This window comes from Pteropus vampyrus, unplaced genomic scaffold, assembly GCF_000151845.1.
Source record: "Pteropus vampyrus isolate Shadow unplaced genomic scaffold, Pvam_2.0 Scaffold599, whole genome shotgun sequence".
Lineage (NCBI taxonomy): Eukaryota > Metazoa > Chordata > Mammalia > Chiroptera > Pteropodidae > Pteropus > Pteropus vampyrus.
This window is the reverse complement of record NW_011889380.1, coordinates 297,817-308,048: the sequence shown is the minus strand read 5'-3', so window position 1 is coordinate 308,048 and position 10,232 is coordinate 297,817. Positions and strand designations below refer to the sequence as shown.

Genomic DNA, 10,232 nt, shown 5'->3' with positions numbered 1-10,232 from the left:
GCCTCTTATTATGAAAGGTATAGAGAGTACTCATTCATCTGATAATGTTGTACTAACTAATCTTGATGTTTCCTACTAAACCAAGACCCTATAAGTGTAAAATGGTTATATTAACTATATTTTACGTATTTTTAATTATTTAAATTTAAAAATATTAAAAAATATTTTAAATGCCTTAAAAGCATTCTTTTTTTTAAAGCTCCCAGTCATTTATTTTATACATTGCTAAATTAAGCCTTTGCAGTATAAGAAACTCTTCTAACTTTTAAAAATTTCAGGATTTAATAAGTCATGTGTACATAATGTGATAGATGATGATGGATAGATAGATGATAGATGATATAGATCGATAAATGATAGATAGGTAGATAGATAGATGATGATAGATAGATAGTAGAGTTATTCACTTATACGTTAATATATGTAGTTATGTAGGCTAATAAAGTAAATGAAATAATAAAAAACAAGATTATAATTTCCACTTCGCATGGCTTTATGTTACAATTTTGTTGTTGTTGAAGCACATACAAAGCCTAAAATAAATGAGCTTATCTTTTTAAATAAAATTTTAAAATGTGTTTTCTAAATAAATATTTGTATTGTTAACAACTAAATTCATTTATGATGAGTTCGGTAAAAGTTCAGAGAAAATGAATTTTTTGTGAAGACTATGTCCTATTTCATTTAAATCTTCCCTATTACTATTATTTGTAAATTGTCACGTATTATTTCTACATTTTCTCCACTACATTTTCTCCATTTCTGTCTCTGGATAAAAGGATGTTAGAAAACACAAACTAAGGCTAATACAGAAAAAATAGAATAAAGGCAAGAAGGAAAGGCCATGTTCCTCAAGTCATTATTCCAATTTTTAGTTTTTTATTTTCTCATTTATTGAGGATGAATGAGAATGAGACACTGAGCTGCCCTCCCAGGAACCAGAATTGTCCAAACAACTGAAATAGTATGAAATGATTAGGGCCAGAACTTAAAGAAAGCCAAATAAGGAAGATAGATTGCAACAGATACTTAATGAATCAGCAGTATATTGTATACTGAAACTAGGGAATATGTGTGGTACATATAAGGCAGTAGAAATTTGGCTTACAAAGAAGGCAAGATAACTAGAAGTTATGAAAGACATGGGATTCTAAAACCCAATTATGAAAGACGTGGGATTCTAAAACCGAAATTCTCAGCTACAGAGTCTTGATACAAATATAAATATGTAAATTTTATCATATACATCTCCCATCTATGGAACTATCTATGCTATAATGATGATAATAATAATGAAAGTGACAATTACAAAAAATCTAACAAATTAATTAATTGACTGAAATATGCCCATGGAGGTGTGCTTCGCATTTGAGCATCTTTTCTTATCGATGTCATGAAAAAAATAAAAAATGCTTCTATAATACACTCCTCTGAAAAAGATGATAGAAATTTAGACTAAGAATCTATTTCCAATAACTCTTGTGTAGAGATATTAAGATTTTTATTTCTTCAGGCTTTTAAGGGTACTTTGAACTAACAAATGTTTATTAAGCGCCCTAAAGATACCTGCCTCCCTTATTCTCCACATTGCTGCCTCAGGTATCATTCTAAACCTTAGACCAAATTAAGCACTTTCAGTTCAGTCTTTCAAAGCCTTCTCATTGTCATGGCAAATCAGACTCTCTACAGCCTCATCTCTTACCATTCTTCCTTTTATGCTTTATTATTCATGTTTTTTATATTTCTTTTAAGTTGTGTTTCCTCGAACATATTCTTCCACCCTACACTTTTGCATAACCAGTACCCTCATATATAAGACTTTTCATTGCCTTTTCACTAACTCTCATTTATCTTTTAGGTTTCTGTCTAAATGCACTTTTCCAGACCTTCCCGAGACTCTCTTAACTGGATCAGACAGGACTTCCATATGCTCCTAAAGTACTCTGTAGGGTACCTACAAAGGCACCTAAATTTCATTATTTGCTCCATTTATTTGTCTATCTTTTTTTGAAAAAATATAAATTCTATGATAAATGGAACATCTTATCTCCAATACCCAGCACAGGGCTTGATGCATAATTGGAATACAAAAAAACATTTGTCAAAAGATGAATAAATTGAGCAGAGAAATAGGAAATATAAGTAGCCTTTGTGGGAATAAGTGAGTTGTTTTTACAGCTGAGTGTATTTCCTCATCTATATGTAACACATTATCCTCTTTCCTAAGAATTTAGCCACAAGAATGGTCCTTCTTGCAAATAGAGAAATGGTGGTAGAATACTTGATGCCTCTTCTAAATCACATAATTAATCTTTGGCAGAGATGGGATAAGGACACGTCTCTAGACTCTTTCTGCCTCTCCTAGCAAATTGAGATTCATTTTAGTCATGCTGTCACAGACAAAAACATCATATACTAGATTAAGTTCCCCAAAAAAGGAAGGGGAAAGATATCAAATGGATCAATATGGAAGCAAGATGTAAGTGTAGTTTCTCCAGAGGCTTTACTTTTATTAACTAACTTATGGAGGAAAAGTATTGCACAAATAATCCATGGCTATAAAGTGATCCTGGTGTTTGGAGAGAACTAAGAAAAGGACTGAATTTGCCTGGAAGCATTTCCAGGTGAACTTATCTACATCGTGTCCATGTTTCTCCAATGGAATTGGAAGTATCAGAAGAAATAGACATGTTCACACCCTGATTTTTAATCTCTTGAGAGTTTATCAGATTTCTAGCATCATCATGTTTTCGTAGTTAAGCAAAATAGGCTTGCTCACATTAATAACTAAAAAAGACAGTTTCTCTGCTCTCATCTTCACTGTGTCCTCATTTAATAGGACTGATTCTGGTGTGAAATGAAGGGAGAGCACTCTGGTTAGCATAAAACAAACCACACATTGCCCTCTGGTCTTGCTCTGCTGAGACTGAAAAGATCTTATCCTCCTTTTCCAGATTATACACTCCATAGAACTTTGGACAATCTTCCATTTCTTTTTTTTCTTTTTTTTTAAATTTCTTTTTCTTTTTCATTTTTTTTTTTTTTTTAGGCAAAGCAACCCTTGATTGACTTCACAGATTGCAAGGAACTTGTCAGTTTACAATCCCTTATTTTTTTTATTTTTTATGCCTACAGCACTTGGTCCTTCTAGGTGGTCTCCCACCCAAGTACTAACCAGGCCCCACCCTGCTTAGCTTCCGAGATCAGACGGGATCGGGCTTGTTCAGAGTAGCGTGGCCATGATGACAGTTTTTCATTTTGGTAGCCAGTTACCTTTATGGTATAATCTGAGATTAAAAATAGGGGGAGGAGAAGAAAAAAAAGAATTGTACTTGAAATATAATAGTCTCACTTAAACCTTGAACACCAAAGGTCATGCAGAATGCTGCCATGGCCTGAGCAACAAATCAAACACACGTGGCTGTGACAATTATTTATAAACCCAAAAGCCTCCCTGGTGAAAGAGGAGAATCTACCTTTTCGTCTTCATAGAAATGGAATAGAAAAAGAGTAGCCTTAAAATTCTATTGGGAAAAAAAAAAAACACATTTATGTTTGTAGAAACCTGTTATAAAGTTTTCATGCCATACTAGATTTGTGTTTAGCAATATATAGGCAAATGTGTAGGATATTGGCGGGCCAAAATTTACCCATGAAGATTTAGGCATTGCTGCTTTATCTTGAGAATGTTACTACATTACCATTCGCTGTCTTTCAAAAATTTTCAACATTGGACACTAAACCCATCATACCCCCAGGACTTAATTCAGATAGTCTTCTTGATGGGCACACCATCCAGAAGATGGGCACACCAAAAGATAGATGTTTCATAAGCTTGTTTGTTCCTTTCACTTAAGGCTATTGCAATGTGTTAAGAGCATCTACCTCAGGGCAACCAATTGCCCAGTACCCTCCTCTGTCTGATATCGATCAGTTGACAAGATTATGTTATTTCAAGTCATCATTTCTCTTTGGCTTCTAGTAACAGATCCCCGAGAAATTTCACTTAGCCAAACAAATATTGGTTTTCAAATGTCTATTTATCCTTTAAAAAGCTTCATTCTTCAAAAATTCACCATAGGCCAATAAACTTATGGTGTGCCCATAGATCTTCACAAATTTTCAGGTGTGTCTGAGTCACCTGTCAGTGCCAATTATCATACTCATTTTATTAACAGAATGTATTTAAACATATTAATTGATATTTAAGGATTTTCAAAAGCTTTGATTTTTCACTACTTTTACGATGAAGGAAATTTTCTGTTTTACTTCAACTTGATTTTTTGTCTTTTGCTCTCTGATCATTCTTGGGTAATAAAATAAAGATTTAATTAAAAAAAATAGAAAATGGGGGAGAAATCATTCCTAGATCCATGTTTCCTACCTTATCTGTGTCAACTTTCTTTTGAAAACTTAATATGGTGTTTAAAAGAAACTAGATTGAGGTATTCAAAGGTTTATCAGTCACTTCAAGAAAAAGACCACAGAAGTCTTACAGCAAGCTGTTTTTCTGTCAGGAAAGATTAGAGAAGGTGGTTTGTAAGAAACATGCGTTTTCACACACACAAAAGGTCTCATTGGTATCACCTAAAGAGAAAAATTATTTGAGTATTTTGTTTTCATCAATTGAGGTTATCCAAAAAAATAAATATTAAATACAATCTTAAAGCACTATTCACACTTAATGGTAATTACTCTAACACATTGAACTGGAACTAACCAACAGAATTATCTTGATTTCAGTAAAGGATAAAGCGAAATGAGATAATGTTTAAAATATCTAAATATTATATCGAATGTTTATTGAACTTGTTTAGGAAGAGGATTATGTCTTCCTTAATATAATAAATCTATGAAGTTCAGAGTATAGCTTTGTAAGTCTCTTGGTGTCAAATTTTAGAATAACCTAGTATTGGTTAAAACTGTGATAAGAGCAATTTTATTCATAATATTCTCTAAATCAGTCTTCATATTTGACTTCCAAAAAAAAAAAAAAACCGGAAAAGATTCATATAAAAAACAACCCAACAACCACCTCTTTGCACATCGGAGTCCACTTCCTGAAGCCGTGCACAGGACACAGCAAGGCGATAATCGTTAGAACCACCCAGCAAAAACTCCGAGAATCAGCCACAGTTCTAGCACTTTGTGTCCTTTTCTCTCACTGATGTCAGAGAAATAGAAAAACATGAACTCTATTTCTCCCTTTCCATCACCCTAGAAATTCAAGTAGGCCTTCGGCTGTAAACTTTATAAGCATAGGAGGAAGATGAGGAGGGACATGAGACTCTCAGAGGACTGAAGATGAAATGTTAACGTGGCAAAGTGGGATTTCCCAAGATGAGCTCCATGCTGCTCCTGTGTTCATCAAAAAGGAAAAAAAATCTTCTTCCTCTATCTTAGTCTCCATGGCTTTTTGACTCAGAACTTAAAAAACAATAATTTGTATCACCCTTAAGAGTTTGCCAAGTGCTTTAATATATATATTTAAACTGAATCTCAGAACTGTAGATACAACTTTTCCTATTTTACAAATTCTGGCTCCATTTACTAGCTGTGTGACCTTGGACAAATTACTTAATATCTGTGTGTCTGATGTTTCTCTTTGATAAAATGGGACCAATTATAATAGTTACCTTAGAGAATCGTAAAGATTAATAAATGCATAAAATACCAATAACCAGGTCCAGCACATAGGAAGAGCTGGAATATGGTTGCTGGTATTGCTATTATTAACAAATTAAGTTTATGAAACATAACTTATTGAGAAGGAGTGCTGTTCTTTTACTGAAAGATTCACAACCCTATTCTCATGACACCAAACTTATCTTCTCTCCACTCCCTCATACTGCCTCTGATACACAATCTTAATCTCCAGATAGGTTAAGTGGACTAACTTCAAAGTTAACCATCTTTATAATAATTATCTTCTGATTCAATGAATTCGATTTCCAAGCAATTTTCAGAATATAACACATTAAAATCAAGGACTGTTCTCTGCATTATCATATCTGATGTTTAACATGGTGTCGGGGCTAAGGGAGAAGAAATAGGGAAACATTTTATAGCAGAAGCAGACCATTGCATTAATATAAACATTTAGGGAAATCACTGCATTAATGAACGTGATAGTAGGCTTTGTGCATCAGGGGTTCTGATGAAGTCTACCAACTTGTACAAAGTAGTTACAGTCTTGTTTTTAAGTGTTTCTCAAGCATTTGGGCAAGTTAGCACATTTAGCTTTGCCTTTGTCCTAATCAAAGGCAGCACAGATGCATTTAGTCAAAATCTCGCGTTAATAACTGAATCCCTGCAATACTGAGTATGATTTTCTTTCCTTGTGATTGTAAATAAATGAATAGAATCTCAATGGTTTGTTCTGAGGAATGTTTAATTCAAATGAATTATCAATTTAATGATCAAGTATTTGCTATAGATTTCACTTTTTTAACACAAAAGGTGATTTATGGTCACTTTTTTTTTTCTTTTCTGGTGTATATCTTTCCTGGGGAGGAGCAATTGACTATTCTGAAAAGAGTGTAGCCTTTGGATTTGTCAGACCTGCCTTTGAATCTTAATTCTGTAACTTTGTAGCTGTGCGACTTTGAGAAATTTGTTTAGTTTCTCTAAGACTGTTTTCTAAACTATAAAATAGAAATAGAATGCTCCATGACAGTGCTATGGTTAACTCTGCATGAGAAGTAACACACTTGGGCCAGTGCCTGACTCATGCATGATGGGCATTTCAGACATGTTCCTCTCTTGTCCTTTTCTCTTGTCACTGAGTGCATCTCCCAAAATGAGTGAGTATGGGAAAGGTATTTGCTGCTCCATTGGTCCAGAGCAGTGTTGTCAGGCCATATTAACCTAGGACTAAAAAAGTAAGTTTCACATTCTTCCAGGCTATTTCAGTACCCCCTGCTAGCACCTTCAAAGCAAAATCCCATCTTCCTATGCACGTTAAATGTTTCTCAGATCCTAGAAAAATCATTGATTTTCCTCTTCTACCCAGATTAAAATAGTGGCTCTGCCATTTAGGCTGTGTGACATTGGGCAAGTTACTGAACTTCTCTGTGCCTCCACTTTCTTGTCTATAAAATGGGAATAATAAAAAGACCTAACTCACAGAGTTCTTTTAAGGATTACAGAGTTAATACCGGTAAAGCACTTAGAGCATTTTCAGGGCATTGTCAATGCTCACATCCTGGCTATTCTCAATATTCTGTTCCAGTTTCCTACCTGATTATTGTGTTTTTTGTTTGTTTTATTGAAGTATAGTTGGTATACAATATTATATTAGTTTCAGGTGTAAAACATAGTGATTCAACATTTATATTCCTTACGATGTGATCACCACGATAAATCTATCCCCATACAAAGTTATTACAATAATATATACTACTTTCCCTATGCTGTACATTACATCCTGTGATATTTTTTTACCTGGAGGTTTATACCTCTTAATGACTTTTTTCCTCGGGGTTGATGCTGCTGAAGTTCCCTGCACTAACTTTGTGTGACCTGAAACTCTCCAAAGCCAATCTGCCCATAGCCGCTAATGCCTACAAGTCAAGGATGCGTTCTCTAATGCCTCTGAGGAGTCACTTATGAGCTGAGCTTTCTGCTACCTGGGGACATCCTGCTTTTACCACATGATCATCCACTCCAAGACCCTTACAGTCATGCAGTTGTTCCTACAAAACAGAAATATTTATCTCTGAGGTTTTGTTTTGTTTTCTCTCTCATAGCTCCCTCCCTAACACTCAGGCATGACTCCATACTATTGGCGCAGGGGATGACGTGAATGACAAATCCTCCTCTGATCGCAGAATCAGCATTTCTGACCATGAGGCACTTTTCTTGGCTTCAACTCCTGTGCTTTTATTTCTCCTATCTTGAAGGTGAGTTTTCTTAAAAAAACAAACAAACAAAAATCCCTCTAATAGTGCCTTCAAATAAGCCTACTTTGAGTCTGTCCCACACGTCTGAATCCTTTGAGTCTGGCCCACACTATACTTAATGTCTCTCCTCTTGGTGATACAAGTCAGTGAAATTCCTAGGAGTTTTTGGCACAAATATCCTTGCTAGAAAATTTAAAATGTGATTTCAAGAAGCAGCCAGAGTACTTGCTACTAATATCAAAAAATGCAGAGGAAGCCATGATAGATGTTACAGGAGCAAGACTGTTTTCTCCCCTGTCCTTATGGTCAGCTTTAGTCTAATCTCAAAGAGAGGAAACACACATGCCTCATATAAATATTTGTACACAGATAGCCATTGGCATGTGCTAAGTCGTTGCCATTTCTAGCCAGGAGAACACTTTGGAAAAAAAAATTAATGAATGTATTCTGCTATGGTTTCAACTAGTTAATGCTAAGTAGAACTCTGAGATCATAGCTTAGATAACCCCTAACAAAGCCAGCATGACCAAGTGTATGGGCCAGGGTACCAGCAGGAGCCCTCGCCGTGGGAACTGTGCCTGCACCAATACTAATTTTGCAGGTATCCGCTGCGTGTTCCTGGTGAAGAGCAAAGGAAACCACTGGCATCTAAAAAAGAAAAAGAAAAAGAAACAAATCTTCCCAACTGCCTTGGAGTTTAATTTGCAATGCATACATATTTTTTATGACATTTTATCATTAGAGTGGAATTTCCATGAGGGTATTTAATCTATCATGTTTACTACACAATTGCCAGCATCTAGTCTAGACTGATTATTGTTTTGTTTATTCAGAGTTAGCGATGATTTCATACATAAGCGGTTATGTTCCAGGGGTATGAAACTTCATTCATACTCATTTATTTTTCCATTTAGCAATTATTTATTTAGATCCTAAGAAAGTCACATGGAGGAATAAATGAATAAGTGAATGAATAAATGAATAAGTGAAGTTTTTAAATATCAGAATTTAGTAGGTCTAACACTTGAATTTATTAATATTTTGAACCAGTTTAGCCTCAAAATTGACAGGCCATAGGATGATTTTTCAAATGTTCATTCAGAGCCGATGGTAATTTCAAACATGAAAAGTAAACACTAAGGAAAATTGACCAAATGTAAATGATAATATTTTAACAAAAACAAAGATTTTCAAAGCTAGTAATTTTATTTCAGAGGTCACATTCAGTAAAATCTAGATCAGATGTGTCTGAATCTATATCTAAATATTTGATATCTATTTAATCTTAAATCGTGGATGATTATGAACCTAAAATATCAAATTCACGAGTTCTTATAAAGGGTCAATGATTACAAGATATTGACAAACCAATGACATTACCTAACTCTTTTGGAACCTGAACTTGTGATACTTTCTCTTAACTCTAGATTTTTACTCTTCAGTTAGTTCTAGACCTTATTGTAAAGAAATACATGTATGCTCTGTGGGAATAAAATTAAAGGTATTAGCTTTACTCCATATTTTTAATGAGGAAAAAATCTGTTTTTACAGGTCTTACATTTATGTAGATATGAGTAGATTTAGTGAGTTACAACTTGAATTGTGTCCTGTGATGTGAATGCTGTGTTTTGGTTTCACTTATGGTTTTATTGCAATCATGGGATAATGTTAAATTAACCACTTTAAATAGAATTTTAGCCTTTATGTATGACATTTTTGTTAAAAAAAATATATATGAAAGCCCAAAAAATAGTATTAGATGCTGACTTGATTTTTAAATAATTTTAATTTGAAATATAGCTTATACCTGATGTTCTAAATTGATTCTCTTTTGTCATTATTCTTCAAATTGCCCCATCTTTATCTCAAATGTTTCAATAGTTGTTTCAATTATCACATTAAAACAAAATGAAGTAAGATTGATATGCAGGAAACTTTGCAGCTTTACTGAGTTACAGATTTAAACATGACCTGAGGAATTATCTTTGTTTGTGTTTTGATTCTGGTTCTTTTGTGTCTACTCGCCCCTCCTCCCCGTGTGTGTGTGTGTGTGTGTGTGTGTGTGTGCGCGCACGCGTGTGTGTTAAAAGAAATTGGTCCAGTTAAAAGACACTGCCTGAAAGATGATTTGACATCCACATAGGGTTTAGATACCCACAGATAAAAACCAAAAAAGATGTTAAGCAAAAAGTCCCAATGAAAGTTGCTTTTAATTTAGCTCCTTAAAGAGCCAATCTCTAAATAATCTTCTAAATTACAACTTTATCAATCTGAAAATATTTGTTCCTAGCTTTTTATCGACCTCAGCCCCCTATAACCACAGAACAAAAT

General features: G+C 34.2%; 1 pseudogene; it reads right to left on the bottom strand.

Moving 5' to 3' along the window:
- Positions 1-3,126: 3,126 nt before the first annotated feature.
- On the bottom strand, positions 3,127-3,245 carry LOC111733646 (annotated as a pseudogene).
- Positions 3,246-10,232: the final 6,987 nt, after the last annotated feature.